The following is an 18,330-nucleotide window of genomic DNA, read 5'->3' on the forward strand; positions in this document are numbered from 1 at the left end:
CGAGGCCTGTGGACCCATCCTCCTCGTCCATCAGAAGTCCCCTGTATTCACACATGGGGGGCTGGTGTCAAACCAGGGAGGCTGGTCTGGGGTCACACATCTGCAGGAGCCCAGAGAGGCATCAGAGCCAAGTGGGACTTGAGGCGAAGCCCTGAGGGCCCGAGTCAGCTCTTGGGGGAGCCCGTGGCATGCCCAGACTCATGCCCAGCCTCTCCCCAAACCCAGCAGTTGGCAAGCAAAGATAGGGCCAGTTTGCCACACGCCACTGCCAAGGGGGACCCACATGCTTTTTTTCTTAACTGTTGTCGCCCACCAGGGGAGGAGAAAGGAGAGAGCAGAGAAGGCTGCCAGCCCTGGCAGATGGCGTGGGGGCTGCTTGGGAGTTAGGGAGGGGAGGGGAGAGAAAGAGAGAGAGGGAGATCTTTGCTGCTGGCTGACAAAGAACAAGGGAGGGCGAGAGAAGCAGCCAGAGCTAAACTTGCAATCCAAGGGGTGGGAGAGGGGACAGTGGAGGGATTGGGCTGAACGTTCAGGGCAGATGGGAACAGAGTTGAAAGGACAGTTTTAAAATGCCATGGAGGACAGTGGAGCGAGCAGGCAAGAAGATAGCTCTTTTCTGAGGGGGGATTTCAAACCACATCCCCTCCTCACAAAGGGAAAAGCTGAGTCCACTCAGTCCCCATGTGGAGAGGTAGGGAGATAGTGCAGCGGGGAAGGTGTTTGTCTTGCATATGGCAGATCCAGGTTCAGTCCTCCCCCGCACCACTTCTGAACCCCGCCAGGAGTGACTCCTGAGCACCATGGAGGTGGCCCCCAATCCTCCCTCTCCTACCCCAAACGGTTCATCTTCATGTCCAAAGGAAACCACTTGGATTGCCCTCCCTGGAGTCAGCAAATGTAAAACCTTCCAGGGGCTGGAGTGATAGCACAGTGGGTAGGGCATTTGCCTTGCACACAGCCAACCTAGATTCAATCCCCGGCATCCCATATGGTTCCTCAAGCCTGCCAGGAGTAATTTCTGAGCACAAAGTCTGCAGAAACCCATGAGTGCCACCAGGTGTGGCAATAAATAAATAAATAAATAAATAAATAAATAAATAAATAAGCGTAACCTTTTAAAGAAATTTGGGACTGACCAGTTGCCCATGTGGCCAGTTAAACTGCGGTGTCAAAATTAGGTTTGGCTGCAGCTCACACAAGTACCTGGCACCCAGCTCCAATGAGCCCCACAGTCCTGGCTGGTTTGATGGAGGGGGTCTTAACTCTCTCCCTTTCCTACACCCCAGTGGGAATCAAAGAAGCCCAGACTTGACTAAAGACACTATTTCCCGAGAGATGGGAGATTAAAAAAACACCCTACCTTCATGGGGTGTTTTTTGGGAAGTGGTAGCCATACCCCCTGTTATTCCAATTCCATCATGGAGAAACCTGTGGAAGCAGTGATCCTTGCTTGCAATGCCAATATTTGAAGAAGGACAATTCAACCTCAGCAGTGCTCCAACACCCAGGCTGTATTCACCAGCCTGAAGTTCATTTACCAACCCAGAGCTGGGGTTCTCCACTGGGAGAGATCATGGGCCACAAAATGAACCACTTCTCTGGTATATGGCACTTGGCAAGGACCAACGAACCATGTTGGTACCCAGTGACACACCAGCTAGCTCAGGTACCAATCCTTTTGCTAACTGATGAACTTCTCTCCAGCAGAAACTATAATCTTGGGTCTGACCTTGGGAGTTTGGGGAATTAAATCTACTTCCAATGATCACTTTAATTTTTTTTTTGTTTTTATTTTGTCTAGGGGCTATGCCCATCAGTGTCCAGGGTTTACTCCTGGCTCTGCACTCAAAGATCAGTCCTGGCAGTGCTCAGGGGACACTATGGGATGCTGAGAATCAAACCCAGGTTAGCTGCTTGCAAGGCAAGCACCCTCCATACTGTATACTTTAGCCCCTAAACATGTATTTCTAGACCTGGAATCCAAATGTCTTTTCACCTTCCTGCCATTCCTGACTCACAACGTCCATGAGTGATCTTGATAAGATGAACATTGAAGGCACAAGCCAGGGGGCCAGAGAGATAGCACAGCAGTAGGACATTTGTCTTGCACACAGCTGATTCAGGATGGACAGTGGTTCAAATTCTGGTATCTCCTGTGCCAGCCTGAGCGTAGAGCCAGGAGTAACCCCTGAATGCTGCTGGGCATGACCCCAAAACAAAACAAAACAAAACAAAACAAAAAGAAGGCATAAGCCAGGAAATGTCACCTTCTGCCACTATGTTACCTACAAGTTCTTAAGGTTCCAGGGGTTAGACAGAGAGACAACTCCCCCATATGAAAAGCCCTGGAATATACAGTGACTTACTACCAGTATACTGTCTATGCATTAATATTATTAGTATCCTAGAGCATACTAGAAATACATAAACGCACAATTCATCTGTTCCTTAGAACAGACTAGAAATCAATACTCTCTCTTCAGGTGAATGGAGCTGAAGAGAGAGTACAAGGGTTAAGGAGCTTGCCTTGCACGCCGTCAACCACAGTTTGATCTCTGACATTGCATGTGGTCCCTTGAGCACTGCCAGGAGAAATCCCTGAACACTACAAGGAGTGATACCTGAACAGAGTCAGAAGCCCTGAGCACTACAAGGGTGATCCCTGAGTGCAGAGCCAGAGTAAGCACTGAGCACTGTCAGGAGTGAGTCCTAAACACAAAGCTCTGAGTGCCACTGGGTGTGGCCCCAAAATGAAAATATAAGAAACAGGGGTCAGAGAGAAAATACAAAGAACACAGCACTTGCTTTGCATGCAGCTGACCCCAGTTCGAATCCCTCAGCACCACAGAAGGTCCCCTGAACACTGTCAGGGAGCTTTCCTCAGAACAGGGACAGGAGTAGCCTCTCAGCACTTCCTTCTATGGCCCAACCTCCAACCCCCAACCTCCCCCTCCCCCCAAAAAAAGTCATCCCTCCAAGATCCCACAATCAATAATTGGCTATGCTTGTCACTTTTCACAGCACTTTCTAATTATTTCTAGGAAAGGGTATTGAGTTGGAAAAGATTTTAAAAATCTCATTCTTAGCCATTTTCCAAACTACATGCATCCAGTTCAGAGAGGATGTACTAGAGGAAACACAATTGTTTTTTTCTTTGAGAACCTCCTTTTACAGTGGTAGAATGCGGGGAATATTATCTTCCATGTGACCATCTCTAGGATATATATGGTCTCTCCCAAAAATCTCTTGGAGTAGCCCCTGAGCATCATTAATGTGCCATGCACACACACCCCCACACACACTGTCCCACGACAAAAGAGATTGGGAAACTCTGGGGCCTTGGAGTAGAACTTGCTAGAATGCCACAAACAGAAAGTGTTATCTTCCATGCTCAGAAATAAAGAGGGACTGGGCGGGACAATGCAGACTGAGCTACCTCCCCATCATCATGTCGGTGGGGAGGAGATGGCCACGACTCAACCCTATTTGGGATTTCATGGGCTCAAGACTCTGTACCTAATTGCTCCCCGTGAATCATCCATGCCAGGCTGTTTGGCTAAGCACATTTTGTGTTTAAGTATAGCAAGTCTGCCAGAGGTTCAGGCGGGCCCTAGAATAAATAGATACTCTGCTGAAGGAGGCACCGTGATCACAGATGCAAGAGCGAGTCCTCAGAGACACCTGGCTGTCATTTTCCAGAACTTTCTAGAACTTTCCTTCTCTGCCCAATGGAGCGACGCTATGAGATCATCTACTCTTTCCAAACTTTGAACTCAAGCTCATAGTCAGCTTCCCTGCTCCTTGTCCTCAGGGGAAGGAAGGCAAATGAAAGTGTCAGACTCCAGGTCATTCTGGGAATTCAATGAGCTAATATGTATATTAAAAAGACTAGGGCTAGGACCAGAGCAATAGCTCAGCAGGAGCAGTGTTTGCTTTCACACTGCCAACCCAGGTTCAATCCGACACCCTATATGATCCCATGAACACCACCAAGTATAATACCTGAGTGCAGAACCAGGAATAAGCCCTGAGCAACACTGAGTGTGGCCCCAAAATTTTCAAAAATGAAAAAGTGAACAGAAGTATAGGGCTGAGCCAGAGAGATGGTAGCAGAGGGTAAGGCACTTCCTTTGCTTTCTACAAACTCAGGTTTGAGTCTGGCATTAGTTATGGCCCCTGAGAACCACCAGGGGATCATTCCTGAGCACCTGGGGTCTGATCCCAATTCCTGTGCCCCCATAAAATAAAAATACACATGGGAGAATCACAAGCACTAGAGCATGAGCCTGGCTCCTTGAGTCCCTGATGCCCTCATTCATTTCCAGCACTCCAAACCTGTTTGTGAGATGTATGGAAAGGAGAATTCCAGCTAAGATCCTCCCCACCCTGTTTTTCCAAGCACAGAAACTCTTTTTGTTGTTGTTGTTGTTTTATTTTGTTTTGATTTGGGTCACACCTGGTGATCCTCAGGGGTTACTCCTGGCTATGCATTCAGAAATCGCTCCTGGCTTGGGGGACACTGGGGTATTGAACCGAAAGTCCATCCTAGGCTAGTACCAGCAAGCAGATGCCTTACCGCTCTGTGCCACAGCTCCGGCCCCCAGAAACTCTTTTTAAAACATTTCCCCCACACTCATAAACTACTTTAAGAAATGCTAACTTGACCCCTAACTGAGTTTGCACCCCTTTGTATTCAGAACCCCATAATTGCACCCTCCCCCCAACACACACACTCCATTTCTTCCCCTCCTCCATGGCTAGCTCCTTAAAAGACATTTCTTGGAATTTCACACCAGCTCCACTGAATCCAGCTCTCTGAAGGCAGGGCCTGGAGAGCATTTTAACGAGCTCCCTAGGTGCACATTAAATTTTGAAAACCACTGCCTTCCAGAATAAAAAAAAAACCTCCCTAATTTCTGGAATTCTCTCCCATGTGAAATCCTGAGCATTCCCAAAGCTCCTTCCTGAGAAGGAAGCAGGTTAGAGTCTCAGGAAAATCCTGTGTGGAGGTAAAGTCAGGTCTAGACAGGGATGCTGGTTCTCTTCTCTGCACCGAGCAGAAGCCATTGTTCCATTGTGCCACAGAGCTGGAGGTGGATGGTATGCATCCAAGAGCCGGACGGACTCCCACCCACTGTCGAGGTGTTATTAACGTTGTCACTGGGAAGGGATTTGGGGGACATTATTGCTTCCCCTCCCGCAGGGCTGAACGTGCTGAGTGCTGTCACTCAGCAGCAGATCTAGGCTCCTTCTGGGAATCCACACAGGGCAAGCAAGAATTGATTCCCTGCTAGCTGGCCCAGGCATGCATGACCCCCACAAGGTTGAACGGTGGCCAGAGGGGGGCCAGGGAACCAGCACAGCACGAGCAAGTCTGGGATGAAAACAGAAACCCAACCCTGACAGACTCTCTTCTCTAAGCAACTCTCTGGGGCTTCCGTTGAGAAAGGACAGGATTAGAACGTCAGATGGCTGAGCCCTACAGATCCAAATCATAACCTTCTTTAAGCTACTGAGCTTCGGTTGTTTTTTGGGTGTTCCCCCTCCCCTCCCACCACCCTCTGCAGACATTCATGAGATATTGCTTCCAAATAAAGTCACATAAAATGCATAGGCTTTGGGGGAGTAAGGGGTTTAAGTAGAATTTCTCACTAGCCTGTTTCAAGACCAGCCATCTGGTCTACCTCTACTGGGCACTCCCAGTTGAAGAAATTTGTGGGAGGCACCGTGAGTTGGAAGAAAACGCATCTCTGTCTTCGACTTCTTCCTCATTATCTCTCCTTTGCTGGGCAACCTTTGCAGCTGCATCCTTCCTCATATCTCCCTCCTCTAATGAGCAGAGAAGCTACAGACAAGAACCTTTCCTTCCCCCTCTGGATGATTCATGACAAGTTCTAAAACAGAGGCCCCCCAGCCTAGCCCTCAGTAGGACTCAAGAACTGCAAAGGACCCCCTTTTCTTTTTCCACCCAGGGGAGAAGAAGCTCAGGAGTCGGGCCCCACTCCAGCTGGCTCCACCATGTGGCACCCTCTCAGTATAGCGCATGTGGGATCCAAGTTACATCTTTCTGGGTTTATTTTCCTGCACATGAAGCTGCAAATGTCAGTAGCTTCCTAAGTGTCTTCTCGCTCTTTTCACGGAAACCGAAGTCTAGGTCCCAGGGGTAGAAGTTGCTATTGCAGGATCAAATATAGTGACCATGATTTGACCATAGGGGACCCTCCCTGTTCCTCTGTGACAAGGCTGAGCCCTGCCACAAGCCAACACGGATCCCTCCAGAGGTCTCACTGGCCCTGTGCCCCTTTGTTGTTTGCCCGAGGAAAATTCAATCCCGACTCCCTCTCTCTGCATATGGCATGTGTCAAACCTTCCCTACTTAGCGAACTTGCCCTACGCCTACAAATGGAGAAGTCACAGATTCCAGAACTTATAGCACAGAGACAAACTGGTTTTTGTTTTGGTGCCTTTTTTCCCTTTCTCCTCCTCCCCCTTTTCCCAAACTGCATTAAGTCTTTTTAAGTCACTGCCAAGTCCATTTTGCTCACTGCATTTGTGAGATACATTTAAAGGAACTAGGCAGGGGGCGGTTTAGCACCACGTGGACACCTGGAAAAGAATGTAGTTCGCTCTCCAACTAGGGAAGTTGTGGAGGCCAGTGGTCTCGGGTTGCTTCCAAATCAGAAATGCAGTCTCTGGTTTCTGCCCAGCTATCTAGTCTTGGACAGGTTAAAAAAAAAAAAAAAAGAAAAACAACAACAACAACAACAACAAAACGCAAGAACAAAGCTGAGGAAGGAAAGGAATTGGCTAGTCCATGTCTTGGAAGCAAGTAGGGCTATTCTGCATCATTTCATGACATTCAAAATCTCCCCATCTAGTGAATGGCTTTGAATTTTGTTTTTTTTTTCTCCCCCGTATGTCCATTTTACAGATGTGAAGCTTGAGACCTTCCTAGTTAAGCAAGGAAGCACCAAGCAGAACTGCCAAAGACAAGAATCAGCATTCCTGAGTCTCTCCTATTAGACTTACTCAGCTCAGAGGTAACTAAAGCCCTTTAGAGCAGAATTTGTTTGGTTGTTGTCTTGAGGGTAGAGCACATCCAGCAGTGCTCAGGACTGACTTCTAACTTTGTGCCCTGGAATCACTCCTGGCAGGCTCAGGGGACTACATTCTGTGCCATGATCAAACCCAGATTGGCCATATTCAAAGCAAACATCCTTCTCACTGTGCTATCATATAGACACCTTCCTTCCTCCCTCCTTCCCTCCCTCCTTCCTTCCTTCCTTCCTTCCTTCCTTCCTTCCTTCCTTCCTTCCTTCCTTCCTTCCTTCCTTCCTATCTGGTGGCACTTAGGGGTTACTACTGGCTCCATACTCAGAAATCACACATGGCAGTCTCAGGGAACCATAAGGGACGGCCACATGCAAGGCAAACACCCTACCCACTGTGCTATTGCTCTGGCCTCAAAGACACATTCCATAAGGGGAGACTATAACCCCCCATCTGGGGTCCCCAGGATAATCCAAGAGGACCATAGGTAATATTTGCATGTGTGGGGAGCACAATATGAAACCTGGGGGCCACTGGTAGGATGGGGGGGACTAGAAGGACACCAGATGGGAAGAGGGCTGAGCTTAGAAAAAGGCCGAGACAGTCACTTCAGAACAGCTGGACATATGGGTGAAAGTCCTCACCCATTTCTGCACTGTAGGACACATCTCCTAAAGCGATATTGGTGGGGGGCTGGAGGATGCACAGTCTAGGCAAGGACCTGAGTTTGATCCCTAGCACTGCATGACCAGCTGAGCACCTCTAGATGTGGCCCAGCACAGACCTCAGCACCGCTGAGCCCACACGGAACCATCTAACCTAGTTGTCCTGGGAATATAGGAGTTAGTCCCCCAAGACCCCTGAGTGATACTTGGGAGACAACCCCTTCCCCGTGCCCCAAGTGAAAATAACTTCTCTGGGTATTACTGTGTCCTGGATTGATTTGGGCTCCTGGCAAACAAAACAAAACAAAAACAAAAACCATTTAGCATTGGATGTGCAAATGAGAGGAAGGGGGGTCTCTCCCACATTCTCCTGTGAGGCCTGTGGATTGAGGAGGGAGGGAGGGTGGGAGAGAGAGAGGAAAGAGGAAGAGAGGAGAGAAGAAAGAGGAGACTTAGGGAGAGACGAAAGGGAGGGAAGAAATGGGAGGGGGAGGGAGGAAGAAAAGCATGCAGCAGGGAGGGCACTTGCATTCTTGCTTTGCACATAGCCTGGCTCAGTTCAATCCCCCAAGCCTCACCAGGAGTGATCCTTGAGAACCACTGCCCTGAACAGTGGCAGATGTGGCCTAAGAGGAGGAGGAAGAGAAAATAGTTCTGGGGTACCCCTGCACAGTGCTCGCCCAACCCCACTGCCAAGACCAGGAAGAGCGTGGTGGAATCCAAACTGCTGGTTCCTACCCAGCCCCATTTCTCTCTCACCTCCTACTTGGGTTGAAATCCAGGGATTTTCTCTTGCAAAAAATGCTCTCATGTTAATTGGGAGGGCAGCCCATTAAATCATTATTAGTCATTAATACTGCAGCACAGATTAGCCGATTGGGGGACCAAGCGATGTGGAAGGCCCGTGGGGAGGAGAGCAGGTGGATAGCGGAGGTGGGAGTTGGCAGAGAGCATTGGCTTTGGGGGTGCTTCTTTCATAGGGTGCAAGGGGGCGCAGGGAGGAGGGAGGCTGATGCCTTCCTTATCCCACTTCCTTCACAAGTACAAGCACACGCGCGCGCGCACACACATACGCATCAGCTGTGTCTCTCCTCGCCTTTCCCTTGGTACTCCTGGGACTGAGTACAAGGCCAGGGTTTTCCAAAAGCTCCCAGACTCTCCCCACAGCTCCACGCAGGGAGCAAAATGCTGTGTCTCCGGGACTGGGGACTTAAAATGTAGCTTTTGTCCTCTAGGGGTCGTCAATACCTCAAGGCTTTGTCAAGAGTTGCCAAGACCCCACCCTACCCCAGATCACCAGCGGCGCCCCCCCACCAGAATACAGCTGGCCCAAAGGGGTAGAGAAATTTGCAGGGCCCTCCAGGACACCCAAACCCTAGAACATCTCCCCTGCCCCTTCTTGATGGCAATTGGGGAAGAATTAAATGGCTAAACCCCCAGTGAATGCAGGGGAGGCAGAAATGGCCTGACTCCGCTATCCATACTCACATGCCTGTCCCAAGGGTTTCTGGGGACCCTACCCCTCTTCCAGAGAGCTCCTATACAGAGGCTTAGGGATATAATGGTGTCCCCCCAAATCATAGGGTTTCCCCTGATGGTCAGACCTCTCCAAAAGTGGGGAAGGACCCAGATCCTGAAAACCTCATGACAGCAGAGATACTAAAGAAAGGGGGGGGGGGACTTTGCTGACAAGTGTCACAGCTGAGGAATGATGCAGTAGGGAAGGGGGAACAGAGATAGACTCCAGAGAGTGCAGGGGTGATGGCCTTGCATGTAGCTAATCCTGCTCCATCTCTAACACCACACAAGATTTCTGGAGCAATGCAAGGAATGATGGATGGTTCCTGAGCATTGCAAGTGTGGCTCGAGTCCCCCTCCCCCAATTATGAGGGCTAGAGAAATAGAACAGTAGAGAGGGCGTTTGCCTTGCATACATACAGGAGAAGTGGGTTCAATCCTAGGCATCCCACATATCCCTTGAATACCATCAGGAATGACCCCTAAGTGCAGAGCCAGGAATAAACCCTGAATACTGCTGGGTGTGACACCCCCCCCCAAACAACAACAACAACAAATTGGCTGGAGGGATAGCACAGTGGGGAGGACATTTGCCTTGCACACAGCAGATGCAGGTTTGATTCCTGGCATCTGATAGGGTCCCTTGAGCACCACCAGGAATAATCCATGTATATTACTGGTGTGACCTCCCAAAAAAAGTTCATGCAAGGTCTCAGCCCTCCACAGCTGCAGGGGTTGGAAGGAGAGATCAAAATGCACTCTGGAAATTGGTGGGGCTCCAACCCCACTTCTCTATTAGCTGTGATTCTCCAGACAGACTTGGAATCATGTCCAAAGGGGATCAATACTCACACATCCCCACATTCACCCCCCCACCAGGAGGGCTGAGAATTGAGTGGCCCTGACCTCTAGGGCATAAGGAGCTGGTACATGGGAGACACCTCTTTGTGGGCAACTAGTCCTTTGCGTCTTGGATCACAGAGACCAAGCAAGGCTGGAGTGTCAGGGTAGGTGAGGGCAAGTCCTGGGTTGAAATTTTGCTCTTAGCACATCCCTGGCGGTTACCATTATTTACACATCTTCCTTTTCCTTCTAAAGAAGTTTGCTAGTGCAGTGATTTTTTTCAAGTCTGTACATTCGAAGGAGAGACCAAGGCGGACAATTTCGTGGGTAGGATTGTGGAAATTAGGCCTCAGGTTCCAAAGTAAGGGGTGACTTTACAGAGGATGAGATATGACTAGAGAAGCAAGAGAGCCACAGCTCTGGGCACCCCCAGATGGGAGGTGTGCTTTCATCTGCATGAATACTAGAGTCGGTGCTGTGGGGTTTTATGCTGAGAATCAACTGCTGGTTTTTTTTAAAAAGGTTACTGCCCTTCCCCCTCTGCATATGGCTTTGAGTCCGTCATGGAAACCTTTTCTTTCCTAGCTGAAGACTCACCACTCTTTTGTTTGTTATTTTTGTTTGTTTGCTTGAAAACCTGCTTTTGGAAACTAGAGCACACCTGTATCCTCAAACAGGCACTTGAAATACATAACCAAGGCGGGGCTTTGTGCTAGAAAGGCCACTGGGCTCATTTTAACAAGGGCCTGGTTCACACTACCCCATCACACTCTTGGCCATCCCAGAAGTCCCTTAGTTTTAGGACCAGGTAAAGCCTGCCTATAAGGTCATGCAGACCTTATATGGTGATCACTTGGTCATATTCAAGGTCAAAGGAAGGGTTTGGCTGGCCTCTGACACCACTGGGCTACCAGCCCAGCTCAGCCACTTTCAAGGGTTGGAATCAACAGCTTTGGATTCCTGCCCATGAATTATTTCAGCACATCCCCCATCCCCCTCACCTCCTCCCTTCTAACTGCAGCTGTCAGGGCCAGAGAGACAGAATAGCAAGTAAAACCCTGGCTTTGCACACTTCCTTTTTTTTGTTATTTTTGTTTGTTTGTTTTCTGTTTTTTGCTTTTTTGGGCCACACCCAGTGATGCTCAGGGGTTACTCCTGGCTATGCACTCAGAAATTGCTCCTGGCAAAAAACAAAACAAAACAAAACAAAACAAAAAAAAAAAAAAAAAGAAATTGCTCCTGGCTTGGGGGACCATACGGGACATGGGGGGATCAAACAGTGGTCCATCCTAGGTTAGTCGCATGCAAGGCAAACGCCCTACCACTTATGCCACTGCTCCAGCCCCAAATACTTAGGTACTTCGTTGTCTGGGAATCAAACTCAGGTCAACTGCTTGGAAGGCAGCTATACTCACCACCAACGCCACTACCTTGCACTCTTCTGACCTGACTTCAATCCCCAATACCCCGTAAGGTCCCCTGAATCCTGCCAAGGGTGATCCCTGGTCACTCCCTATATGATTCAATGCTCAGATCCCTCACTATGGGAGATCACCGGGTTATGCAGGAGGGTACTTGGTGAAGGGTGAACAGGCAGTGCCAGAGATCAAACTGGGGTACCAGGCATGCCAGGCATGTCCCAACCCTTTGTGCTCTCTCCCCAGTCACCAATTTCATCAATGATAAAGCCAAGAGATTCAGAGAAGAAAGTTCTACAGCATCCAGAGTTAATAAGGAAGAACCATGAGTCAGTTTGATTAAGGGAAACTAGAAAAGACAGGAAAATCAGGTCACTGGTGGGCTGATCATGAAATAGTCCCTGGAACAGAGCCACCCCACCTGATAGAGGTGTGAAAAGAAGATATCAAGAGCATTTACCAGCCCTTTGTAAAGAGGAATGAAGAAGGCTTAGGGGCCAACTCTCATTGGTTGGTGGAACAATAATGGTCAAATCTGATTCTTAAGAGGCTGAAGTGATAGTGCAGCAAGGAGTTCACCTTGTACACATTTGACCCAGGTTCTATCCCTGGCAGCCCAGAGGGTTCCTGGAGCCCTTCAGGAGTGATCCCTGAGCACAGAGCTAGGAATATGCCCTGATCACCATCATGTATGGTGATATAGAAAAATAAAATACAATTATTCTATACTATTCAGTCCTTATGTCTCTTCAGTTTGCACACTGGCTATGTGTGTGTGTGTGTGTGTGTGTGTGTGTGTGTGTGTGTGTGTGTGTGTGTGTGTGTGTATAGGGCAGTGGGGGGGGGTGGCAGAGACCCCTGAGGATGGATCCAGCAGTATCTTATCTCTTCTCCATCACCCCATCCTCAGGTTTGGTTTCGAGGGACACTCAGGTGAGAAAAGAGGAGAGTGTGGGATGAAAAGGAAGGAAGAGGAGATTTGCAAAACTCAGTTCCTGGTTGAGGTGGGGTCTCACATTTCCTCTATCACTATATGCTTGATGTTTTTGCTCCAGTGTTCAGCCCCTACAGATCACTTCCTGGTTCTTCCTGCTGTCAGAAAGAAGCTTAGAGCACTCAGATTATGTCTCCCTCCTGCTAAGTGGGGGCTTGAGATCAGGAGCCCAGTAAGTATCTTTTATGGGTGGCATGACTGTTAGAACCCTCCCCACCAATACCAGTTAAACTGTGTTCAGGTGGCCCTCCTGGAGATGCTTGGAGAATCAAACCCATATCCAGCCACATGCAAGGCAAGATCCCTGATCACTGTATATATAGCTTCAGCCTGTCCCACTGACATTAGACATCAGAATTTCCTGCCCAGAAGCTCTGGGCTGCTGTATCTTTCTTCTTCTTTTCTCTATCTCTAGCTCCCCTGTCTCACCTCTGCTGTTTCTCCATTAGGCCTGTGTTTGGGCACTCAGAAGCAGCCAGAAATAGTCAAGACCCAGGCCCAAAGTCCAGGGGTTAAGGCACTTGCCTTGCAAAGAGATAACTCAGATTCAATCCCTGGTACCACATGGTCTCTAAGCACCCTCACAAAAAACCGCCTAGAAAGATAAAGATGCACCTTTGTTAAACTTCTCAAGGACTGCAGCAAAGAAATGGGTGTGCCCATTTTAACGGATTACACTTAACCCAATAAATCTAGGCTCTGATCATTTCAACATGCAACTAAGACAAAATTTAAGGATGAGGCTGAGGTGATGGGGGCTTGGCTTGCACGAAGCCAACCAGGGTCTGATCTCCAGTTGCTCTCTCATATGGCCCCCTGAGCCCCACCAGGAATGGTCCCTAAGCATAGAGCCAGGAGTGAGCCCTGAGCACTGCTGGGTGTTTCTCAAGAAGAAAATTTACAGATGGGTGACATTTCTAAAACATTAGGCTGCATCCTAAGGGGTCCCAGCACACCACACACCAGTGTCATGTCATGGGGGGCCCTTGAGCTATCCCCCCATCTCTGTTCTCACCACCCCCAACCTCACCCCAGGAGGTATCTGAGAACTCTCCATTTACACTATAGTGACCAAGGATATAAATGGGAGTAGTGTGTGGGTGTGACATGCCAATGGACATGGTACTTGGTGGGTGTGGTTTGGATGTTGGTGTAATATCTGTGGGTATGGTTTGTGATGGGCATGGGATATCAGCGGGTGTGGCCACCAGGTACACCCTCCCCATGTCCACATCCAGGGCCTTTCCTTGGCACTTCTCAGACTGACACACTATAGGTTCCCAGCCCCTCCTCACAGCTTGACTGAACCCTCACAGACCCTGTGGCCCCCACTGTCAGCACATGGCCCTCCCCCACACCTCCTGTTTCTTTAGGTCCCCTCCTTTGCAACAGCTATAGAGAATGTTTTATTTAAAGGGACAGTGGAGAGGAGACAAGAGGTTATGTCCACGTGCATGCTCCAGAATGTTAAGATGGGAAAAAACTCCAGCTCAGAGCTAAATACTGGTGGGCCTCAGTGTTGTGTCCACCCTAGGTCAAATACCCCACCCACCCTAAAGAGATATTTTGAGGTTGGGGGTTATAAGAAAGGACAGAAAAATCAAGAGTTGTGAGTGCAGATTCAGGTTTTCCTCATGCTGTCTTAAAAGTCCTCTGATCTGTCTCAAATCCTAGTGCTTGCCTCGGCATACTGTGGATAAGCCAGCCCTGACCTTGAACATAATTTCCACCCTGTAGGCTTATGGAGGGGACTTGAGACTGAGAGTCTGAGCATGAGATGGTGTTTTCTTAGTTAAGTGCAGTAGGTTCAGCCAATGCACAAGCCAGGTGCAGCATGTTCTGGGGGTCCTTGGGGAGTGGGGGGCATGGACCAAATGACACTCCAGCAATCATACACACCCTCCCTCCCACCTTCCCAGCCTTCTGGAAACTTCTGCAGTTACCAGCAGCATTATACGTTGAGATGAATGCCCCTCAGTGCTCCATTTCTCCTCCTTCTCCCTCATGGTGGCACAACCAAAGTTCTCCCTCCTTGGCATTCTCTGGACCAATCAATTGGAGAGTAATTAGGCCAGCCTTGAGAACCTCTGGGATTGATCTGCATTTTGGGATTGATAGTGTCATTTATTCCACCCACTCACTCAGGAGGTCAAGCCTGTGTTTCTATTGCTTTGGTTTTGCATTGGCGCCACACCCAGCCATGTTCAGGGCTTACTCCTGGCTCTGCACTCAGAAATCACTCCTGGTAGCACTCGGGTAACCATATGGGATGCTAGGGATCGAACTCAAGCTAGCTGCATGCAAGACAAGCACCCTCCCCACTGTGCTGTCGCTTTGGGTCCCTAAGCCTGTGTTTTTTACTAAACCAAATGCACAAGAGAGGGCCTGGAAGGATTTTCCAGTTCATGGTTGCACCAAGGAAAGGGCCTCCATCCCCCTTCCCACCCTTCCAGGCTCTTGAGTCTAGGATAGCCAGGTGACCTCATAGTCCCTCAACTCTGCCACCACTTTGTCCTGGAGGCATCAGGGGTCGGTTTGAGGAGACAACCCCCAACTTCATCTTTCATCCTTCCTTTTCCTTGCTCAATGACCCTTCCCATAAAGCCAAGTCATCTGCCTTTCCTCTATCCTTGGCCAAGAAGAACTCTGAGAAATTCCTTTGAGCTTGACTTCTCAGAACGATCAAAGATAAATGAGACAGGTGAAGAGAGGCTTAATTAGACACGCTCCCTAAAATGCAGCCCCAGCCCTTTTGGGAAGGGAGAAGGATGCTAGGGGGGCATGAAGTAGAACATAAGGTCTCCTGATTTAAGAGAAAGCGTTGAATGACCAAAAATACCCTTTTGTGAGAGAGAAAGGAGAAAACACACAAAATCCAAAGCAGAGAAGCAGGGAAGCTCCCTTGAAGCTTCTCACCCACACAGATGGCTCTGATTCTCTCCAACCCCCGATTCCCTCTTGTTTGCCAGCCTGGGAGGCATCCTGGAGTGCAGGCTCAGAGGGGAGCAAAGCTCCTGAGCTTTTCTGGGCTATGCCAGGTCTCCCAGGAGCTGCTGAGTGCCTGAGGGAAGGGGAGAAGAAGGAGGTGATGACGCAGGGAGGTGCCCTGCCCTCCTGCTCAGTAAACAACCTGTTAGGACCCAAGAGCTGGACCCCTACCCAGAAAGGATGGACATGCCATCTCTTGGAAGCTGTCTCCTGCCTGTTATCCTTTCTGGGGTAGTCCACAAGTACCCATTCTAGAAAGCTAAAGCCAGTCCCTGTTCTGGTAAAGAAGGAGAAGGTTGCTGGTTGCAGCCCTGGGGTATTTTTATTTTGGTGGGGTTATACCGCTGTCCATCTCTGCAGGAGACACCAGGGCCTGGCATTTGCCTTCCTTTCCCCCATAGGTCCAAATCTCAAGCTCAGCACCTGCCCTCATTCTCTCCCTCCTCAGAGGAGCTGAAGCCTCTTTACATCTTGCCTTGTTACAGGCACCAGCTGAGACCTTGGAAGATCTGAGAATCCTCAAGGCAGCTTTGCTTGGTCATGTGTCACCCCCTCTCCCTGCACGCACATATGCACTCTCTCTCTCTCTCTCTCTCTCTCTCTCTCTCTCACACACACACACACACACACACACACACACACACACACACACACACACACTGCAAGGCAACTTCTCACAGAAAAGGCGAATTCCTTCTCTAGAGGGTCCTGTCTGCTCCCAAGCCCAGGGGCCACATCAAGAGAAAAGGCCCCTGGAACTCACAGGATGTCAGCAGCCTGCCAGTTGCTGGGAGCTGTTCCTTTAAGGACTGGCCAGATATGCAAGAGAGAGAGAGATGGGGAAGTGGAGGAGCTGGAGGGAGAGTGAGCCAGGAGCTCCCCCTGCCACAAGCACACCTGGGAAGGAACCTCCTGGTTCCCTTTCCCCTCCTGATTGGCCCTCACTACCATGTTTGTCCCTGCCTGGGAATGTCCAGATTATCCAGCCATCAGCACAGTGCAATACCATTGCATGGCTTTCCTATATTCCCATTATAGCTTGTCCGTGCATTGGTCAGTGACTGTCCAGCTTCGGTTTCTCCACCCTGGGCACCTTGGGTGCCAAGCAAAGGAGAAAACTCTAGTTTGGAAGGGCAGACAGAGCCCAAGTTCAGGGTCCTTGAGAGGAAGGCAGGCAGGCTCTGAACAGCTGGGGCCTGGACAGAGGGTTGCACACGCCACCAGCTTCTTCCCTCGGCAGCCTGCCGCCTGCTTGCAGCTGTGAGCCAGTGCTTATTCATGAATGCTCGCGAGCGCGCGCGCACACACACACACACACTCACACACACACTCACACACACACATATGCATGCATGCATGCATGCACATACCAGCAGCAACCAGCGTTCCACTGTTTGCCCAGAGCACAGAAATCCACTCAGCCCAGCCAGGCTCTACCCAGTTGTCTCCAGGGAGCTGCCAGGCTGAACTGAATCAATAAGGGGTTCTGCTGGCCTCCTGGGGAGGTTATTTGCAACCAACCAAACTCACTTTTCCCATTTACTGCTTTATTGGCAGAGAGAGAGAGAGAGAGAGAGAGAGAGAGAGAGAGAGAGAGACAGAGACAGAGACAGAGACAGAGAGACAGAGAGAGACAGAGACAGAGACAGAGAGAGACAGAGACAGAGAGAGACACAGAGAGAGACAGAGAGAGACACAGAGAGCAAAAGACTCTCACCAATAGGAACCTTCATCCTTCATCCTGACTCACACCGCAGCTACCTGGGGGACAGCCCAGGGGTTCTTAGGACCCAGCCCAGAGTCCCACCCGCCCCCCCTACCACCCCCCCATTGCCCAATCACCCGCAATTTTGCAGCCTGGCTGGGCTCTCCCCCCTGGGCTCTCCTAATGGGAGTTGCACTAAGTTTGAGGACTTAACCTAGGTGACAGTAATCTGGGTCAGGCAGAGCCGGAACCGGTGACAGGCTTGTAAACGGACGCAAGGAGGCACTAAACTACGGGAGCCCAAGCAACCGCCAAAGTCCGTCGCTCACCCGGCTCCACATGCAGCGGCTAAAGCGTGCAGACCGGTTCCTCCCGTCTACCCGTGCCAGGTTCCAGGGCGAGGCGGCGGGAGAGGGGCCACAGAGGCCCTCCTTTCGTAGGGGGGGGGGGTCACCTTTTGCAAAAAACAAAGAAAAGACCGTGCAACGGGGCGGGAGACGCTCCAGCCCTCCCCGCGTCCCGATCTGCGCTCTTACCTCTAGTCCTCGCGCTCTAGACTTTATCAGCTGCTTCCCCAATGGACGCCGACGCGGGGGGCGCCCCTGGAAGCGATGGGGTGCAGCAGCATTTCCAGGGGCAGCAGCTTCCCAAAGTTTTTTTTTTTTTACTCCATTCCTCCTTCCGACGTTCTCTCGTGCGGGCAAAGGCTGTGGTTCCCTGGCACCCTCCTGGCAGGCAGGTCAGAGAGAGAGAGAGAGAGAGAGGGCGCAGGGTGTCTCCGGGGTGTCCAAATTCGCCTGCACCCCGCTTTCCGAATCTCCTCGCCGCAGCGGCGATCCTGGGGGAGTCCCGGGGGCCAGGAAAGTGCCAAATAAATAAATAAATAAATAAATAAAAAACCCCACTGGGCACGCGGGGAGTCCCTTGATGCTTGCAAGGTAGCGGAGCGATGCCCTGGCTGGCGCCGAGATGGTCAACTCTTAGTGACCAACGCGGCCGCGCTCCAGCCTCGAACCCGCGGCTCCAGAGCGGCCCCCGGCAGGTCCAGCCGCTCGCTCGGCTGCAGCCCGCAGCTCCGGCTGGGCGAGCGCATCCCCCGGGCGACAGCGTCCGAGCTGGGCCGGCGCGGCCGGGCCTCCGGCGGCAGCG

The 18,330-nt window shown here is 50.4% G+C and overlaps 1 protein-coding gene across 1 annotated transcript in view; it reads right to left on the reverse strand.

Moving 5' to 3' along the window:
- The window catches only part of BRINP2 (BMP/retinoic acid inducible neural specific 2), a 57,781-nt gene extending 39,852 nt beyond the window's left edge, over positions 1 to 17,929 (reverse strand). Inside the window, exon 1 of the mRNA XM_049776453.1 lies at positions 17,718 to 17,929. The gene's annotated coding sequence lies outside the window, so the exon portion shown is untranslated. The remainder of the gene's footprint in view (positions 1 to 17,717) is intronic.
- Between the last annotated feature and the right edge of the window lie 401 nt (positions 17,930 to 18,330).

This window comes from Suncus etruscus, chromosome 7 (genome assembly GCF_024139225.1).
Source record: "Suncus etruscus isolate mSunEtr1 chromosome 7, mSunEtr1.pri.cur, whole genome shotgun sequence".
In the NCBI taxonomy this organism is placed as follows: Eukaryota; Metazoa; Chordata; class Mammalia; order Eulipotyphla; family Soricidae; genus Suncus; species Suncus etruscus.